Genomic DNA, 21,000 nt, shown 5'->3' with positions numbered 1-21,000 from the left:
ATGATAGCTCCCGATATGTCAGAGTTGCCTACGTCAGGCGAGAGCCACGTGCCAGCACCAAAATGCATCGGAGCAAAACATACGGAAACAGATTTTCGTGGGAAGGCGGTGCGATGAGCTCTGGCCGGTTTTGTGGTTTTCATGCTGGTGGTTTTGGGCTGCGTACGTAAGCAGCGTTGAAATTACGATTTCAACACTCCCCTTTAATTTCAACAGCTGGGCATTCGGTCATACCGAGACACTTCCTCAAAAATTCAAAGCTCTTCTGATCCAATGGCTTTGTCAAGATGTCTGCTACCTGTTCTTGAGTCCTGCAATGTTCCAAGACAATTTCTCCATTGTTCACCAATTCTCTGATGTAGTGAAACCTTGTATCAATGTGTTTCGTTCTTTTATGAAACACTGAATTCTTTGACAATGCAATAGCAGAGCTATTGTCACAAAAGATCACTGTCGCTTTTGCCTGCTCTTGGCCTAAGCTTCTCAACATTCTTCTCATCCACACTGCTTGACATGCTGCTGCTGTAGCTGCCACATATTCAGCCTCTGCTGTAGACAATGCTACAATGGACTGCTTCTTAGAAGCCCATGAAATGGCTCCTGAACCCATATGAAAAACATAACCGGAAGTGCTTTTCCGATCATCTACACTTCCAGCCCAATCGCTGTCAGTGTATCCAACCAAATCTGAATGTTCTGAGGCATGATATAAAATTCCAAACATTTTAGTGCCTTTGACATACCTCAAAATTCTCTTTGCTGCCTGCCAATGTGCCTCCTTTGGCCTCTCCATAAATCTGGAAATCAAACTAACAGCATACATTAAATCAGGCCTAGTTGCTGTTAAATACATAAGGCTGCCCACAATGCTTTTGTAGAGGCTAGGATCAAAATCCTTGCTGCTGTCCTCTCTGCTGAGCTTTAATCCCATCACTGTGGGAGTGATTGCTGCCTTGCATTCTTCCATCTTAAATCTGCTCAAAATTTGATTTACATATCTTGCTTGAGATATAAAAATCCCTTTTTCATTTTGCTCTACTTCTATGCCTAAGAAGTATCTCAAGAAACCCATATCAGTCATTTCAAATTCATCCTTCATGACTGATTTAAAATTCTCGATAAGATAAATATCATTTCCAGTGAAAATAACATCATCTACATACAAGACAACAATTAAAATTTTACCATCCTTTTCCTTGATGTAGACTGTGGGTTCTCCTTCACATTTGTCGAATTCATTATCTAATAGATATGAATCTATCCTGTTGTACCATGCTCTTGGCGCTTGCTTCAACCCATAAAGAGCTTTCTTCAATTTGCACACTTTGTGCTCTTCACCTTTCTTCTCATATCCGAGAGGCTGTTCCACATAGACCTCTTCCATTAACACTCCATTTAGGAATGCTGATTTCACATCCATTTGGTAGACTTTCCATTTGTTTTGTGCTGCTATGGACATCACTGCTCTCACGGTTTCCATTCTTGCAACCGGGGCGAAAGTCTCCTCATAATCTCTCCCGTACTGCTGCTTGTACCCTTTGACAACCAGCCTTGCCTTGTGCCTTTCAATCTTGCCTTCAGCATTGCTCTTGGTCTTATAGACCCATTTCACACCAATGACTTCTTTGCCTTTTGGTAGCTCAACCAAATCCCATGTTTTGTTTCTCTCTATGGCATTCATCTCCTCATCCATAGCTTCTATCCATTTCCTATCTTTAATAGCTTCTTCAAAATGAATAGGATCATCAACATGACAATACAAGGCAAATAAGGAATTCATTCCTCCATCATAAATGTCACTTAGATTTCTAAACTTCTTACCTCTTTCACTTGGTGTGCAAGTTCTTGAAGATGCACTTGAATTTCCTCCTTGTGGTGTGCTTGGAGAAGCACTCTCATTTATCCTCAATGGTGTCCCTTGCTGTCCTTGTGTTGTCCTCAATGGTGTCCCTTGCTGTCCTTGTGTTGGCGCTGCTGTTTGGGGATGTACTTCAGCCACTTCCTCTTCATCTTCATCATGAGACAAACAGTTCTTGACATTCACTGTTTTCTCTATGCTTCCATCCCAAGCTTCCTCTTCAATGAATTGAACATCTCTGCTGACAAAGAACTTCTTGGTAGATGGAATGTACAGCCTGTAGGCTTTGGATTCATCACTGTATCCAATGAAGATGCATTTCTCCCCTTTGCTGTCCAACTTCCTCCTTAGCTGATCCGGAATGTGTGCGTAGGCCACACACCCAAAAACTCTCATGTGGGTGACTCCTTGCTTTCTCCCACTCCATGCCTCTTCTGGCACCTTGTTCATGACTGCTTTTGTAGGACACCTGTTCAATATATAAACTGCACAATGTACAGCTTCAGCCCAATACTCATTTGGCAAATGCTTTGCCTTCAACATGCTCCTCACCATATCCATGATGGTCATGTTCTTCCTTTCAGCAACTCCATTTTGCTGTGGGGTGTACCGAGTTGTAAACTGTTTATGAATTCCATTTTCTCTACAAAATCTTAGAAATTCCTTGGAGATATACTCACCTCCTCTATCAGTTCTCAAAACTTTTATATGCAGCCCGCTTTGGTTCTCCACAAGTGGTTTGAAATTTTGGAATTTCTCAAACACTTCACTTTTGTTTTTAAGGAAATATATCCAAGTCTTTCTTGTAAAATCATCAATGAATGTCAAGAAATATAGGCTGCCTGCTAATGATGGAGCTTGCATTGGTCCACACAAATCTGAGTGGATAATCTCTAAGGGTGTCTTTGCCCTTATGCTTTTCCCTGATGGAAAACTTTCTCTGTGTTGTTTTCCCAAAATGCAGCCTTCACATAGGCTGTCCGGTTTCTCTATCAATGGTAATCCCTTTACCATTCCTTTTCTCCTCAATAAGTTTAGGCCTCCAAAATTGAGATGCCCAAATCTCAAGTGCCATAACCAGTTCTCATCCTTTGGCACGCTCTGGAAGGCCTCTTGGGTGACTGCTGCCATTTCCCTTTTGTTCTTCATGTCTGCCCTGATCCGGAGAGGGAACATCCTGTTCCTTGTCATCTTCACTTCAGCAATGCATCTTTTGCTGGGTGGTATATCCATGATGGTGCACACATCATTTTTAAAGAAAACATTGTACCCCTTATGGACAAGCTGTCCAATACTCAAGAGATTACATCTCATTCCGGGGACATAGTATACATCTGCTATGGTTTTCCTTTCTCCTTGCTTTGAAAGTATTTTTATTTCTCCTTTTCCCATAACAGACACTTTACTATCAGTTCCTAATGTGACTTCTGATTTCACATTTTTATCTAGGGCAGAAAAGAAGGCTATGTTTCCGGTCATATGGTTGCTGCAACCTGAGTCTAAAAACCATATGTCCTCACTATGTGTTTCAGCCATGTTACAAGCTAACAGGACATTTTCTTGACTGTTTTTTTCTCTTGTAACAATTGCATTTTGTCTGCTGTTCATATCATGTTGTTTCTTTCTACAATCACTAGCATAATGTCCATACTTTTTGCAATAATAGCATTGGACATTAGATTTATCATACCTTTGTCCTTGAGCATGATGTTGATCTCTTTGTTGGCTGCTGCCTTGACCTTGGTTCTGATTTGGATTGCTGCCTCTTCCTTGTGCATTTGATGAGCTGTTCCTTCCTCCTCTGTTCTGGCTTATGCCTCTTCCTCTTCGGTTTCCTCTTCCTTGACCTCTTCCTCTTCCAAAGGACATCTGGGTCTTGAAGGCTTGCTCAAGAGATGAGTTTTCATTCCTACTCAACCTCTGCTCATGTGTTATCAGTGATGCATGTAGCTCATCAACTGAATAGTTTGAGAGATCCTTTGTCTCTTCAATGGTGGTGACTATGGCATCAAATCTTGAGGGTAAGACCCTCAATATTTTCTCCACTATTCTTCTATCTTCAATGGTTTCTCCATGAGTTCTCATTTGTGTGATTACACCAATCACATGAGTGAAGAATGAGTCAATGTTATCTGACTCCTTCATGTTCAAGTTCTCAAAATCCTTTCTCAGCAATTGTAGTTTTGCTGTCTTCACTCTCTCCATGCCTTGATAGGCTGTCTTGAGGGTTTGCCATGCTTCATTTGATGTTTTAGCTGCTGCTATCCTTGGAAATATACTCTGGTCTACTGCTAGATGCAACAATAAAATGGCCTTTGCATCCTTCTTCCTATTGCTCTTCAGCTGATCCTTCTCTCCCTGAGTTAGTGCATTGAACTCATTTTCATCTGCTACTTCTTCAAAACCATCTTCAACTATTTCCCATAAATCTTGAGAGGCAAACAGGGCTCTCATAGTTATTGACCAGTAGTCATAGTTCTTCCCATTAAACTGTGGGAGCTGGGTGTTAAACAAACCCATACCAGTGCTTGTGCTGGCCATTCCTTGTATTCTGATCTATGCCTCTAAATCCTTGAGTGTGTGTTTAAAACAGCTGTGCCTCTAAATCCTTGACTGTGTGTTTAAAACAGCTGACTGTTTCTTCAGCAACACTAAAAAAAACTTTTGGAATACCTGACTCCTTTGCTGTCTGAGTCTTCTGTCTGCCTGAGAGGTTTTGCTGCTGTAACAACCTTCTCCCTTCAGCTTCTTGAACACCTTCAAGAGCCTAAGCCTGCTCTGATACCACTGTTGGATATTTTTAATGGGAGAAAATACCAAAAACCAAATATTCAAACACACAGAGGCAATGCTCTGTTTTTACTTTGCTCCAGGATCTTTTATGCAGGAAGACTTAAAAAAAATTTCACTCAGAGACAGAGTATTTCAACATCATAAAAGATTTCTGAGAAATTACTGGTTAACTGCTGTAAATCCCTTTTTTCATTCACTGCAGTGAAAACATATTACTTACTGGTGTAAAACCTTCATTCACATTTACTGGTGTGAAACTATTTTTACATACTGCTGTAAAAACAAAATTTACACAAACTTACAAATGCGCTCCACCATTTTCTTTATGCACTTGCAAAACCACACATGGTTTTCCTTCACCTCTGTTTTTCAATGCCCACACAAAAACATTACAACATATTTGTGCACTGCTGTGCATACACCCTCTGGTTCTTCTCACTGCCGTAAAAACCAGTTTTCTTTTACTCCCGTGTGCAATACATGCAAAAAAAATCAACACTCAAAACATAAAAGACTTATTACATACGTTTTTTTTACATTCAATACATGCCGTATGTAAATATAAAAAAATATTAAAACGTGCCCATATCCCATACGAAACTTAATTAATGAGCATATGCGCCCATGCCTCCATAAAAAAACTTACGTGCAATATGTGAAAACTTCAATACACTACCTACCACTATGACATTTCATTGATTAAACGTATGGTCAACAAAACTTAGATTTACTCCACGCTATGAATTTAATATTTGCCGTATGCAGGTTTGGAGCAGCTTCGGACAATCAACGGTTGGAGAAGGTGGAGCAGATCCAACGGACGAGAAAGATATCGGAAGCCCTCACATGAGTGAACGATAGCTCCCGATATGTCAGAGTTGCCTACGTCAGGCGAGAGCCACGTGCCAGCACCAAAATGCATCGGAGCAAAACATACGGAAACAGCTTTTCGTGGGAAGGCGGTGCGATGAGCTCTGGCCGGTTTTGTGGTTTTCATGCTGGTGGTTTTGGGCTGCGTACGTAAGCAGCGTTGAAATTACGATTTCAACAGGAACGACAGAGGTGTTAGATAAAGCGATAAGCTCGAAAGGTCAGTAAGATTTAGGAGTACAACGAAACAAAACGGAATAAAGATTAGCGCTTTTAGAGGTTTCATAAGGTTGTGTTCTTAGTGATAAGGCAATTTGGGTGTTTTGGCAGCCATACGATTGCATAAAAAATAGAGTTTTGCAAATAACACATTTATTTTATGAGCAACTTCCTTCAATTTACGAACATTTAACTCACACACAACTTGCTTCAATTTAGCCATATTTAAAAGAGTAGAAAGAAAAAACCAATGTAAAGAATATATTTTTAATTTTCTAAAAGTGAAATTAGAATATACAAAAACACATTTTTTAATTCAAAATTATATAAATTTATTTATTTTAATATATATATATATATATAAAACATTCCAAACAAATAAATAAACTTAATTCTTAAAAATAAGTACGTCCATCATACTATTGTGAAAATATAAAGTCAAATGATTACTTATACAAAGTAATCACAAACACACAACTTTCATAACCCACATTTAAGTTGTATTCACTATTTTTAATTAATACGTATTTTTATTTTCTAATATGGTGACAAAATATGTTTTAATTTTTATAATAAAAATTGCAATTAATTTAGTCATATAAATTAAATGATTAATAAATATTGATTAGTATTAATTTATGATAAATATCACAACACTTATTTTATTAAATAATTTAAATTGTTAAAATTTTAAAGATCACAAAATTTATTTGAATTATAATTTTATTTTAAATTATTTTTATTAATGTAATTATTATTAAGGATAAAATAAAATAATATGTAAGTTAAATATATATGAATTTAAAAAGTCACGTAATTCTTAACTATGTAAATTAGCCTCACTTTATAATAAAGATTCTTAATTTGTAAGTAGGATTTTTTACAATATCAATTGTCAATATCATGGGTAATCAATACTACATGTCCAGAAATTCATAACATTTCATATGAACAAGTTCATATGACATTTTTTTAATTAATCAATTTAATTAAAACGACAAAGATGGCATAACTATTTTGGAGATAAATATCAATTTTTGATTTGTGAATACTATTAAAAATATTCTAGAATATTCCATCAAGGTTAAATTCCTACTATCCACTCAATAATTATTCATAATTAAATTAAAATTTTAAAGACTCTATTCCAAAGTGAATATGCCTATGGATGTAATTACATATTTGTCTCAATCCAACATCCAAAATGAAGGTAAATGACTGAAAAAGTATCAACTGTGTGACATATATTTTGAAGGGAGGCTCAATTGTTTGACACCTTTAAAGCTTCCCTAGAAGACACACAAGGAAGAGGGATTTCTAGGTTTTGTTAAAGCGGTAATCTAATTATTCTATGTTTTGGTTTTTTGGACATATTTTAGAAAGATTGTTGGAATAAAAAACTTGAGTTGTGAATTTTATATAATTGTAATGATTAAAATTTCTAGTGCTAAATTTATTTATGCATTCAAAAACATATTTTAAATCTTAACTATCTAACCAAAAAATATTTTGTTAATTTTAAATCAAAAAACTTTAAAATATAAAATAATTAACCAACACATCAACTAAAAAGACAAACCTTATCCACTTCACAACCGACAAAGTAATTAACGTTGCAATAAATAATACAGACACCATGGGATTGAATTAGCAACCTCTATATCACCTATTATAACATAACATTAAATGCTGTAAAACAGCATAAATTTATAACCATAGTTACTCATTTTTGTCATCACACATGATGCTGCAGGTTGTTAATTGAGGTGACTCCAGAGTATGTGACTTGACAAAGGAAAAATGTGGAAATATGACATTTAAATTATTTATTTAAATCAGTGATATCAATTTCTTAATACTTAAGAAAATTACTGGAGATGTTGAACAATATTCATTAGTTATTTCATTTATTCACCACTTCTATTGGTTGTCTTTTATCACAAGCATTATGCGACATTCGTCTTATTAGGGAAGCTATATTTCATTATAAGTCATATACGCGTATTAAAATATATTTTTTGACGTTATATTTTAATTTAAAAAAAATACATTTTAATTACTAATAATTTATTTAAATTAAATTACTAAAATATACATTTAAATTATATTTATATAATATATAATTATTTTTAATAAAAAAATTTAATATTTAACCTAAAATAATAATAATAATAATAATTTATTTAAATGAAATTATAAAAGATAAAATTAATTTTTTACATTTATGTGGGGAATATAAACAAATATAACGCATTGTAAAAGGGATAAGAATCATTATTCATATTTAGTTATGGTTTTTATTTTTTTTTGGTATATATATATATATATATATATATATATTAGTAATATGAAAGTTAAATATAATTAATGTAATAAATATGTCATATTTATACTTATGAAATATTTATGGGTATATTTCTATAAATATAAATATTTATAATGATGATTAATTTTTATATTAATAAAATTAGTAATTTTTTTTAATGGTACACCCAAGGAAGATTTGGGAAGTTCATCTTGCTACGAATAGAGCATACCTCTCATGACCATGTTCAAGGTTATTAAATAATCTAGCTCAAATAATGATCATATAAAATCATAAAATCTAATAAGAATAGCAAAGTGTGAAAGAACCCTTAAAACTCATGGGTGTAATGAATATAAAATAAATTTATCAACCCAATGATGCAATAGATATATGATAAATTTGTTAGATGATGTATGTCATATTGAAATTGAGGAGATCAATGAAAAAAACAATAAACAAAGACTTGATTTAGAACAAATTAGTATCCTCAATTATTTGACGGTGATTTTACAAATAGCATCTAAGAAAGTTAACGAATAAAGCAATGGCACACACCAAAAAAGTAGTAGTAGCTTACTCTTACTTTACTTAATAGTAGAAAGGTATAAAGAGCAATAAAAAGTAGTAAATCGCTGGCAGGTAACTCGAAACACTAGGGATGGGTGCTAGGTGATGAGGCTTTCACTTTAAGTGAAGCCATTTGGTTCAAACACAAGTGAGCTGATCTTTCCACATTTTTCCTTTATATAAAAGAATAAATAAGAAAAATATTTTAGAACCAGCAATCCATCATAACCAAAGAGATATTTTAACTATCATATTACTTCCTTCTGAATAAATGCTAGCATGTTATCTAAATGGGAATAATTCCCTATATACAAAAATTATCATCATGAATGTAAAGTATTATAATATTGAGAGTGTTATCTAAATGGGAATAATTCCCTATATATACAAAAATTATCATCATGAATGTAAAGTATTATAATATTGAGAGAAAAATGTAAAACGATAACCAAAATTTATCAATAATTTTGATGATAAAAATCTTTTCACATTTTTCCTTTATATAAAAGAATAAATAAGAAAAATATTTTACAACCAACAATCCATCGTAACCAAAGAGATATTTTAACTATCATATTACTTCCCTTCTAAATAAATGCTAGTGTGTTATCTAAATGAAAATAATTCCCAATATATATTCACTATATGTGCAAAAATTATCATCATGAATGTAAGGTATTATAATATTGAGAGAAAAAAGTAAAACGATAACCAAAATTTATCAATAATTTTGATGATAAAAACACTACAATATATGTAACAATTAAATAGTGGATACAACTTGATGATTACTTAATAGTGGATACAACTTGATGATTACTTATTTAAGTAGAAATATTCGATGATTTTTAAGCGCCAATGCCTGCCTGCACGTATCTAGCCGATGACGCTGGAAGCACCTTCAGTTTCTCGGCAAGCAATGACTTTACAATCATTTTCTGTGGTGACAACGGCACTTTCCTTCAAAGTCAACTCTCTAATTTATCACGTGGAAGATTCGATCCATTAGGGAAGATCCTCCAAGGCAATAAAAACATACATTTTTATACATCACTATTGATATGATCGTTTGAAAACCAACCATAACGCAACCTTGACATGGTACACATTTTACATATCGCACTACAAAGCGATAGGTTTTTTATTTTTTTTGATAGAACACATGCCTTACACACGCGAGGCATAACCGAAACGTGACAACTCCGCTTCTCTAGGTGTCGTTGCATTGTAAGTTCCCACGACATTTTTAGGATCGTGGATCAGTTAATCAAGTTATCCCAGTTACTGTTCCTATATATATATATATATATAGATATTTTGTAGAGATACAAACCCCGTTGCTGCTGCTATTTGATTGCTGCGATTTGATTTTTTCAAAGTGAAGAGCTCGTCTCTCGGAGGAGGCTCGAGTATAATATATAGTTATAGTTCGTATTACCGAAGAGCTGACAGAGAAGGAAAATGAATTAAATTTAGGATTTAGGGTTTTATAGTGTTTGTGTTTAGAAAAATATGGAGATTAATGTATGTTCAATTTTTGTTCTAGGTGGCCTTGTTGTTGAAGTCATAATTCCAACTGCGCAGCCGTACATAACTCCAAAACCACTCAGCAAAATCATAAACCATTTTATGCATATCGGACCGCTTTTGCGTGAAAGTGGTTTCCATATTTTTGACTCCGATACGATTTGGTGCAGACACGTGGCTCTCCCCATACGTCATCATCTCTGACATATCGGGAAGTAAAGTTCAACCCAAAATTGGCTTCTGATATTCTCCTCCACCGTCAGATCTGCTCCCGCGCTCTCCGCCGTTGATCGATTGAAGCTGCATACAAACCAACATCGAATTAAAACATTGCGTGGAGTAAAAGTTTTGGAGTTGTCTATAATGCGACTTTTTGAAGATTCCGGTGACGGAATCCGGCGAAGAAATTGAGGTCAAATCTTGATTTCTTGCCGTTAAAATGGTTTTTTAACTGCATATTTGGATTCAGCACCCTGAAAAACCCCTGGGACGCTTTCATTATGCAGAAACTAGCTATCAAACTTGCCATTCCAATAATTCTTGCCGGATTTCGACCGGAAAAATCCGCCAGAAAGGCTTTCAAAAAGTCGCGTTATAGACAACTCCAAAAGTTTTTGGGTTGACCGCCGTTAAAGTAATTTAATGAAATTAAATGTGTTCGTAGGATGGTTGGTAAATATTTTGTTTTTAATATTTCTTTTATGCACGTATGGAGAACTTAAAGATAGGTATGGTGCATTTAAAGAAAAGCATGGACTTTGTGTTTTTTTTTGTTTTTACGCAATGTAATATCCAAAAGAAGAAGGAGCTCGTATATTTTTTATTGTTGATTTTTTTTGTTATGTGTGAGAACTCGGGGGCAGCGAAAAAAAGAACAGAGAGAGAATTTGCACAACAGTGCATGAAGAAAAGAACAGAGGAACACATTTGTTTTGTAAGCCTGTGTAAATTTTGTTTTTACAGCAGTATGTAAAAGAAGGTTTTACACTAGTAAGTAATGTTTTTTCACAGCAGTGAATGTAAATGAGAATTTTACCTAGCACAGTAAATTCTCATGTGGAGACAAAGTAAATGTTTTGTTGAACGTATTTTTGTGGTGAATCCCTCTCAGCAAAGAGGATGAATATGTATCAGGCATATATTTTAATGAATGGAAATGTTTTTATGGTGGTGAAATACTCTGTTCCTCAGTAAAAAAAAATTAAGCTTCCCTGTCCACAAAAGATCCTGGAGTGAAGGAAACAGAGCACTGTCTCTGTGTGTTGAGTTTTAGTTTTTATGTGTTTTTGGGATTTTCCCATTAAAAATCCCCAACAGTGGTATCAGAGCAGGCTTAGGCTCTTTGAAGGTGTTCAAGAAGCTGAAGGGAGGAGTTTGTTGCAGCAGTAGATCTTCTCCAGCAGAGTGAAGGCTCAGTCAAGAAAATACTCAGGTATTTCACAAAGTTTTTTTTGTGTTGCTGAAGAAGCAGTGAGTTGTTTTAAACATACAGTCAAGGATTTAGAGGCATAGATCAGAATGCAAGGAATGGCCAGCACAAGCACTGGTATGGGTATGTTTAACACCCAGCCACCACAGTTTAATGGGAAAAACTATGACTATTGGGCAATAACCATGACAGCTCTGTTTGCCTCTCAAGATTTATGGGAAATAGTTGAGGAAGGTTTTGAAGAACCAGCAGATGAAACTGAGTTCAATGCATTAACTCAGAGAGAGAGAGATCTACTGAAGAGCAATAGGAAGAAGGATTCAAAAGCCCGTGTGTTGTTGTATCTAGCAGTAGACCAGAGTGTGTTTCCAAGATTAGCAGCAGCTAAGACAGCGAATGAAGCATGGCAAACCCTCAAGACAGCCTATCAAGGCATGGAGAGAGTGAAGACAGCAAAACTACAATTGCTGAGGAAGGATTTTGAGAATCTGTGCATGAAGGAGTCAGACAACATTGACTCATTCTTCACTCATATAATTGGTTTGGTCACACAGATAAGGACTCATGGAGAAACCCTTGAAGATAGGAGGATTGTGGAGAAAATATTGAGGGTCTTACCCTCAAAGTTTGATGCGATTGTCACCACCATTGAAGAGACAAAGGATCTCTCAAACTTTTCAGTTGATGAGCTTCATGCATCACTGATAACACATGAGTAGAGGTTGAGTAGAAATGAAAACTCATCTCTAGAGCAAGCCTTCAAGATCCAGATGTCTTTTGGAAGAGAAAGAGGTCAAGGCAGAGGAAACAAGAGAGGAAGAGGCAGAAGCCAGAACAGAGGTGGAAAGAACAGCCCAGCAAATGCACAAGGAAGAGGCAGCAATCCAAATCAGAACCAAGGCCAAGGCAGCAGCCAACAAAGAGGACAACATCATGCTCAAGGACAAAGGTATGAAAAATCCAATGTCCAATGTTATTACTGTGAAAAATATGGGCATTATGCCAGTGAATGTAGAAAGAAGGAGCATGATATAAATAATAGACAAAATGCAAATGTCAGTAGAGAAAACATCAGCCAAAATAATGTGTTGTTAGCTTGTAACATGGCTGAAACAAACAGTGAAGACATATGGTTTTTAGACTCAGGTTGCAGCAACCATATGACAGGAAACATAGCGTTCTTTTCTGCCCTAGATAAAAATGTGAAATCAGAAGTCACACTAGGAACTGATAGCAAAATTTCTGTTATGGGAAAAAGGGAGGTAAAAATATTTACAAAGCAAGGAGAAAGGAAAACCATAGCAGATGTCTACTATGTCCCCGGAATGAGATGTAACCTCTTGAGTATTGGACAGCTTGTCCATAAGGGGTACAATGTTTTCTTTAAAAATGATGTATGCACCATCATGGATATAGCACCCAGCAAACGATGCATTGTTGAAGTAAAGATGACAAGGAACAGGATGTTCCCTCTTAGAATAAGAGCAGATTTGAAAAACAAAGGAGAAATTGCAGCAGTCACCCAAGAGGCTTTCCAAAGCGTGCCAAAGGATGAAAATTGGTTGTGGCACTTGAGATTTGGACATCTCAATTTTGGAGGTCTAAATTTGTTGAGTAGGAAATGAATGGTAAGAGGATTACCATTGATAGAGAAACTGGACAGCCTATGTGAAGACTGCATATTAGGGAAACAACATAGAGAGAGTTTTCCATCAGGGAAAAGCATAAGGGCAAAGGCACCCTTAGAGATCATCCACTCAGATTTATGTGGACCGATGCAAGCTCCATCATTAGCAGGCAGCCAATATTTCCTAACATTCATTGATGACTTTACAAGAAAGACTTGGATATATTTCCTTAAAAACAAAAGTGAAGTGTTTGAGAAATTCCAAAACTTCAAGGCATTTGTGGAAAACCAAAGCGGGCTGCATATAAAAGTTTTGAGAACTGATAGAGGAGGTGAGTATATCTCCAAGGAATTCCTAAGATTTTGTAAGAAAATGGAATTCACAAACAGTTTACAGCTAGGTACACCCCACAATAGAATGGAGTAGCTGAAAGGAAGAATAGGACCATCATGGATATGGCGAGGAGCATGCTAAAGGCAAAGCATTTGCCAAATGATTATTGGGCTGAAGCTGTAAATTGTGCAGTGTATATTTTGAACAGGTGTCCTACAAAAGCAGTGTTGAACAAAGTGCCGGAAGAAGCATGGAGTGGGAGAAAGCAAGGAGTCACCCACATGAGAGTTTTTGGATGTGTGGCTTATGCACACATACCAGATCAGCTAAGGAGGAAGTTGGACAACAAAGGGGAGAAATGTCTTTTCATTGGATACAGTGAGGAATGCAAATCCTACAGGTTGTATATCCCATCCACCAAGAAGTTTTTTGTCAGCAGAGATGTTCAATTCATTGAAGAGGAAGCTTGGGATGGAAGCATAGAGAAAACAGTGAATGTTAAAAACTGTTTGTCTCATGATGAAGATGATGAGGAGGTGGCTGAAATGCATCCCCAAACAGCAGCGCCAACACAAGGACAGCAAGGGACACCATTGAGGATAAATGAAAGTGCTTCTCCAAGCACATCACAAGGAGGAAATTCAAGTGCGTCTTCAAGCACTTGCACACCAAATGAAAGAGGTAAGAAGTTTAGAAATCTAAGTGACATTTATGATGAAGGAATGAATTCCTTATTTGCCTTGTATTGTCATGTTGATTATCCTATTCATTTCGAGGATGCAATCAAAGATAAGAAATGGATAGAAGCTATGGATGAGGAAATGAATGCCATAGAGAGAAACAAAACATGGGATTTGGTTGAGCTACCAAAAGTCAAAGAAGTCATTGGAGTGAAATGGGTCTATAAGACCAAGAGTAACGCTGAAGGCAAGATAGAAAGGCACAAGGCAAGGCTGGTTGTCAAAGGGTACAAGCAGCAGTATGGAAGAGATTATGAGGAGACTTTCGCACCGGTTGCAAGAATGAAAACCGTGAGAGCAGTGCTGTCCATAGCAACTCAAAACAAATGGAAAGTCTACCAAATGGATGTGAAGTCAGCATTCCTAAATGGAGTGTTAAAGGAAGAGGTTTATGTTGAACAGCCTCTCGGCTATGAGAAGAAAGGTGAAGAGCACAAAGTGTGCAAATTGAAGAAGGGTCTTTATGGGCTGAAGCAAGCGCCAAGAGCATGGTACAACAGGATAGATTCTTATCTATTGGATAATGAATTTGACAAATGTGAAGGAGAACCCACAGTCTACATCAAAGAAAAAGATGGTAAAATTTTGATTGTTGTCTTATATGTTGATGATGTTATTTTCACAGGTAATGATAATCAGCTCATTGAGAATTTTAAATCAGTCATGAAGGAAGAATTTGAAATGACTGACATGGGCTTCTTGAGATACTTCTTAGGCATAGAAGTAGATCAAAATGAAAAAGGAATTTTTATCTCACAAGCAAGATATGTAAATCAAGTATTGAGCAGATTTAACATGCAAGAATGCAAGGCAGCGATCACTCCCACAGTAATGGGATTAAAACTCAGCAGAGATGACAGCAGCAAGGATTTTGATCCTAGTTTGTACAAGAGTATTGTTGGCAGCCTTATGTATTTAATAGCTACTAGGCCTGACATTATGTATGCTGTTAGTTTAATTTCCAGATTTATGGAGAGGCCAAAGGAGGCACATTGGCAGGCAGCAAAAAGAATTTTAAGGTATGTCAAAGGTACCAAAATGTTTGGCATATTATATAGTGTCTTAGAACATTCAGATTTGGTTGGATACACTGACAGTGATTGGGCTGGAAGTGTAGATGATCGGAAAAACACTTTCGGTTATGTTTTTCATATGGGTTCAGGAGCCATTTCATGGGCTTCTAAGAAGCAGTCCATTGTAGCATTGTCTACAGCAGAGGCTGAATATGTGGCAGCTACAGCAGCAGCATGTCAAGCAGTGTGGATGAGAAGGATGTTGAGAAGCTTAGGCCAAGAGCAGGCAAAAGCGACAGTGATTTTTTGTGACAATAGCTCAGCTATTGCATTGTCAAAGAATTCAGTATTTCATAAGAGAACGAAACACATTGATACAAGGTTTCACTACATCAGAGAATTGGTGAACAATGGAGAAATTGTCCTAGAACATTGCAGGACTCAAGAACAGGTAGCAGACATCTTGACAAAGCCATTGGATCAGAAAAGCTTTGAATTTTTGAGAAAGTGTCTGGGTATGACCGAATGCCCAGCAGTTGAAATTAAAGGGGAGTGTTGAAGTCATAATTCCAACTGCGCAGCCGTACATAACTCCAAAACCGCTCAGCAAAACCATAAACCATTTTATGCATATCGGACCGCTTTTGCATGAAAGTGGTTTCCGTATTTTTAACTCTGATACGATTTGGTGCAGACACGTGGCTCTCCCCATACGTCATCATCTCTCACATATCGGGATGTAAAGTTCAACCCAAAATTGGCTTCCGATATTCTCCTCCACCGTCAGATCTGCTCCCGCGCTCTCCGCCGTTGATCGATTGAAGCTGCATACAAACCAACATCGAATTAAAACATTGCGTGGAGTAAAAGTTTTTGGGTTGAACGCCGTTAAAGTAATTTAATGAAATTAAATGTGTTCTTAGGATGGTTGGTAAATATTTTGTTTTTAATATTTTTTTTATGCACGAACGTATGGAGAACTTAAAGATAGGTATGGTGCATTTAAAGAAAAGCATGGACTTTGTGTTTTTTTTGTTTTTACGCAATGTAATATCAAAAGAAGAAGAGCTGGTATATTTTTTATTGTTGACTTTTTTTGTTATGTGTGAGAGCTCGGGGCAGCGAAAAAAAAGAACAGAGAGAGAATTTGCACAGCAGTGCATGAAGAAAAGAACAGGGGAACGCATTTGTTTTGTAAGCCTGTGTAAATTTTGTTTTTACAGCAGTATGTAAAAGAAGGTTTTAAACCAGTAAGTAATGTTTTTTCACAGCAGTGAATGTAAATGAGAATTTTACCTAGCACAGTAAATTCTCATGTGGAGACAAAGTAAATGTTTTGTTGAACGTATTTTTGTGGTGAATCCCTCTCAGCAAAGAGGATGAATATGTATCAGGCATATATTTTAATGAATTGAAATGTTTTTATGGTGGTGAAATACTCTCTTCCTCAGTAAATTTTTTTTAAGCTTCCCTGTGCACAAAAGATCCTGGAGTGAAGGAAACAGAGCATTGTCTCTGTGTGTTGAGTTTTAGTTTTTATGTGTTTTTGGGATTTTCCCATTAAAAATCCCCAACACTTGTGTTTTGCTTGTGAAGGTTTGTAATCTTGTTGTCCCATTCTTAGCCGTCAACAATTACTCTTTACTCAATTTTTGTAAAAGAAGCAGAGATTTCGTGGGTGCCGAAAATGTTTGTTTTGACAGGCTCCATGAGACGCGAGAAGTCGGAGGTTTAGAGTGGTTTTAAGTCAGAAATGGGTGAAGTTAAGGAAATTGTGGAGGAAATGGGTGAGGCCAGTCTTTCTGTAGATGATTACAGCGATGAAACATTGTTGAGGCAGTTCAACAAGTCTTCTTACTATGAGACAGATGAGGAGGAGCAAGACGGTGCTAAAGTTGCAGAGGATTTTGTCCTCGAACCGCTTCTTCCTCTCAAGGAACAACTTGAGAAAGATAAGATATAATGTTTTCCTTAAATGACAAGTCAAGAATTCTTTTCTGGGCATTACTAACTCTTAATAATATTAAAAGAGAAAAAATGATTTGGCTTGGCAGAAGGACGAGCGCTGAGGAAGATGGAAAAAGCAACTGCTTAGCAGAATGGACATGGAGTCCATAAAAGGTATGAACATTTGTTTAAATAATTTATATGCTTAAAGGAGGTATGAACATTTCTTAAAATAATTTCTATGCTTCTGCTATCTTTTCTTTGACTTTAAATTGGGAAATCTTTTGCTTATGTTTTGTTCTTTTTTACTTTGAATTTGACATTTTTTTCCCATAACTAATGTCTCTGCAATTTACAGAATGCCTGGAGCTGGATGTGAAGATCATGAGCCTTTCGATATTATCCCCCGAATGGATCAACATAATTCTCCCTATTCCATGTGCTTCTAAACTAAGTGTTTCCTCGTTTACTCTCAAGGAAGGTAGTCGTTACAGTCTAAATTATGTTCCTCAATTCTAGATAACATTGTGTCCGGCCTCACTTACATCAAGACCGTGTGGAAAAGCGGAGTCAGAGGTAAGATCTTTTCTCAGAGCTTATGCTCTCACAAGATGTGCATTTATGTCAAATGAAGCACCTTATATTCAAGGAATTCAATTTATTTTCTGTGAATTTTTTAAGTGGACAATATTCGTGTTATGTTGGGAACATTTAGTCCTTAACAAAAATCGTATACGTACGTTATGGACGAAGAGACAACACCATATGGGATTCTGACAAGGGGTTATTACGCGGCAAGAACCAAGGTATCAGGATCAAAATTTTCCTTCTTAAGGTTTTCCTGCATAATAAACAGAATCTCATCTGACAAATTTTCTTTATTTATATATATTAAGTTCAAGATCATTATTTTCTCTTCTTCTTTAATTTCAGTTCAAGACCATCATTATCTTTGCTTCTTTAATTCCATTTGAAGATCACCGTTACAAAAATTTGAATCATATCTAACACATTTCTGTGTTTTTTTACTTTCGGTTTGTTCACGACGACGATAAATCTACCCGGAAATGAATTACACCTTCGAAATGTGGAAGAACTCGTAAATTTTATTCGGATTCTAATCCGAGTAGCTTTCACTACAATGTTGAATATATATAGGTAGGATATTTCAGGATGTTTGCTTGTAAACACCACAGACTGCATGAAGCCACACAAGGATTTTCTCTAAACGAGTGATTACGGCCCACAAGACAACTCGTCTAGTATTATGGATTGGGCTAAGGTTGGGATGTGTACAATGAACGTATTCCTTGTATCTTCAATGAAGTAATGGGATGAGGACATTGCAAAATCCATAAATAAATTATGCATCTTTGCAGGATTTATTCCATGGCTATGCATGCATTTATAATCTGTGCAAAGCTTGTCTTCGAATTTTCTTGCTAAAATCTAGAGCCAATGTTCCAAGTTTTTGTCTTTTCCCTCTAACTTGATCATGGGTGAATTATAGTCAATTGTCATAATTTAAAAGAAAAAAGAAATGTATCATCGGTGAATCACAGTCAAATGCCTTAATTTAAAAGAAAAACACATAGATCATTAGTGCATCTCAGTCAATTACCATAATCAAAAGGAGAGTGAACATGGGTTAGGAGTCTCTTTTGTTGGAGTTGTGGATCAGTTAATCAAATTATCCCAGCGAGTGTTCCTAGGTATGATTCTTGTAGTATTCTAATTGCACGTCATTGTGAAATGTATCCTTGTTCGTGTCGAGAAACTTACTATTTTCGTAATGTTTGAACTCTCCGTAGATTCATTATGGAGCAGGCCTTCATCATGATCAAGCCTGATGGCGTGCAACGTGGATTGGTGGGAGAAATTATATCTAGCTTTGATAAGAAGGGCTTTATTTTGTAAGGTCTGACGATGGTGGTTGTAGAGAGATCATTTGCTTTGGAAAACTACGAGGATTTGCCTTCAAAACCCTTTTTTCTTGGATTGGTAGAGTACATAATTTATGTCCCTGTAACAGTATGGTCTGCGAGGGGAAAGGTGTTGTTGCAATTTGTAGGAAAATCATCGGAGCTACAAATCCTACAACATCTAAACCCGAAACTATTAGAGGCGACTTTGTTCTAGAGGTTCAAATCGTGGTTGAATTTTCTATATGAGTTGGAATTGTCAACTGAGATTGCACCGTTGCACATCGTTGCTGGTGAAGGTAGCGCAGGGACTGACATTATATTAGGAATAACGAGAAACACAACGATTGCAGGCATCAAGTATGGATAAGTTTCATACAACTTTCCCTCTCAGAAACGCGTAGCAGGGATGCTACATTCAATCAATATTATCAAGAAATTTTTAAGTTATACGATGTGAACGGACAAGTTTTAGAGATGTTTGCAAACACTAGAATCGAATTTGTAGTGGGGTTGAGCAACAAATACATGGAAACATTAAAAATGAGGCAGCCACAACAGAATGGGTGAAGGAGAAAGTGTAGGGGTACTTAGAATGGGTGAAGGCGAGGCATTTGTGAAATCAGAGCGATGTCATATGACGAATGGAATGTCAGATGGAAAACACTCAGACTTCTTGACGTACCACACTCTCGTTGATAAGCTTCAACCCAACAGATATAAAAAAATCAAAAAATCATCGTGACTGTGCAGAAGCCAAAAGTAGTCGAGGCCAACGAAATCAATAATCTCTAATAAAAAAAAATTAATAATAATAATAAATTGATCAATTAATATAACTTCAAAAAAATTAATGTAAATCACGATAACTAAAAATTAATTTCTAAATAAACATAATTTTTATTGGTAAAAATTATAATATCTACCCAATAAGAGATCTTAAAACACCTAGCATCGCTCTACTATATTAACCCATTGGTTTCTCTCATTTCATTTGATTTTCATTAGTAAAATTTTGCCACGAGTACACATTTACGCTCCGCTCCAACCATCTCATCTTATGAAAATATAATTACAGGCAACACCACAAAATATTCTTACTGTCTCACGAATCCTCCTTATCATGTCTTCTCTTATAAATCAACAACCATTCACATGATGTTGCATTTTATCTCGCAACCTTGACCAAAAGACTGTATTTATATAAGAAAATAGACGATCAGCTCATCGCATACAAAAATGAAATTTCATCACCTTCATACTACTAGCTTATCGCTTCTCATACATATATGTGTATAAACTCTAACTGATGTACCTCCTGATTCAATCGAACCTTGTACAGTCGCTTTTGACAAAGCTCATGATATTGTTATTCAAATCAAAGGGAAAAATGAAAATCACCCGAAGCGTTGTTGCCAATGATGGAGGCACCAAGTGTTTTTTCCACATACATGCAAAGTACGTCATCATCAAGTGCATGTAAGAGACTCTGCCATGCGATGTCGAGTTCCGCACCCAGTCTGAAATGAAAAACCAGATTAGGAAAATCGAGTTGACCTCCCCTCCACCAGAAACATTAAAAGAAGGGACCCCATGAAGCGGCGCATTGAACAGTGGAGGATAATGCAAAGTCCAGATTAAATTTACCACGAGAGCGAAGTAGGCAGGAGCGACCAGATCCCCTGAATCAATCACAGTTATCCATAAAAGGGTAGCACAACAATCTCCCCCTACAATCAATCACCCTGTAGCACAACAATCTCCCCCTATCGGAGCGAGGGGTGTTTTGAACTCAAGACTTTTGGCTTGATACCAACTGCTAGAGTGACAATTGCGGTTACACCAA

At 36.3% G+C, this 21,000-nt stretch overlaps 1 pseudogene; it reads left to right on the top strand.

Moving 5' to 3' along the window:
• The first annotated feature begins 62 nt into the window (after positions 1-62).
• LOC149152236 (uncharacterized) lies at positions 63-18,335 on the top strand (annotated as a pseudogene).
• The last annotated feature ends 2,665 nt before the right edge of the window (positions 18,336-21,000 follow it).

The sequence above is a fragment of the Pinus tabuliformis genome, chromosome 9 (assembly GCF_031772625.1).
Source record: "Pinus tabuliformis cultivar Carrire ecotype Pingquan chromosome 9, CPIR1, whole genome shotgun sequence".
NCBI lineage: Eukaryota > Viridiplantae > Streptophyta > Pinopsida > Pinales > Pinaceae > Pinus > Pinus tabuliformis.
Note: the sequence above shows the minus strand (reverse complement) of the source record. Positions and strands in the feature narration are given on the sequence as shown.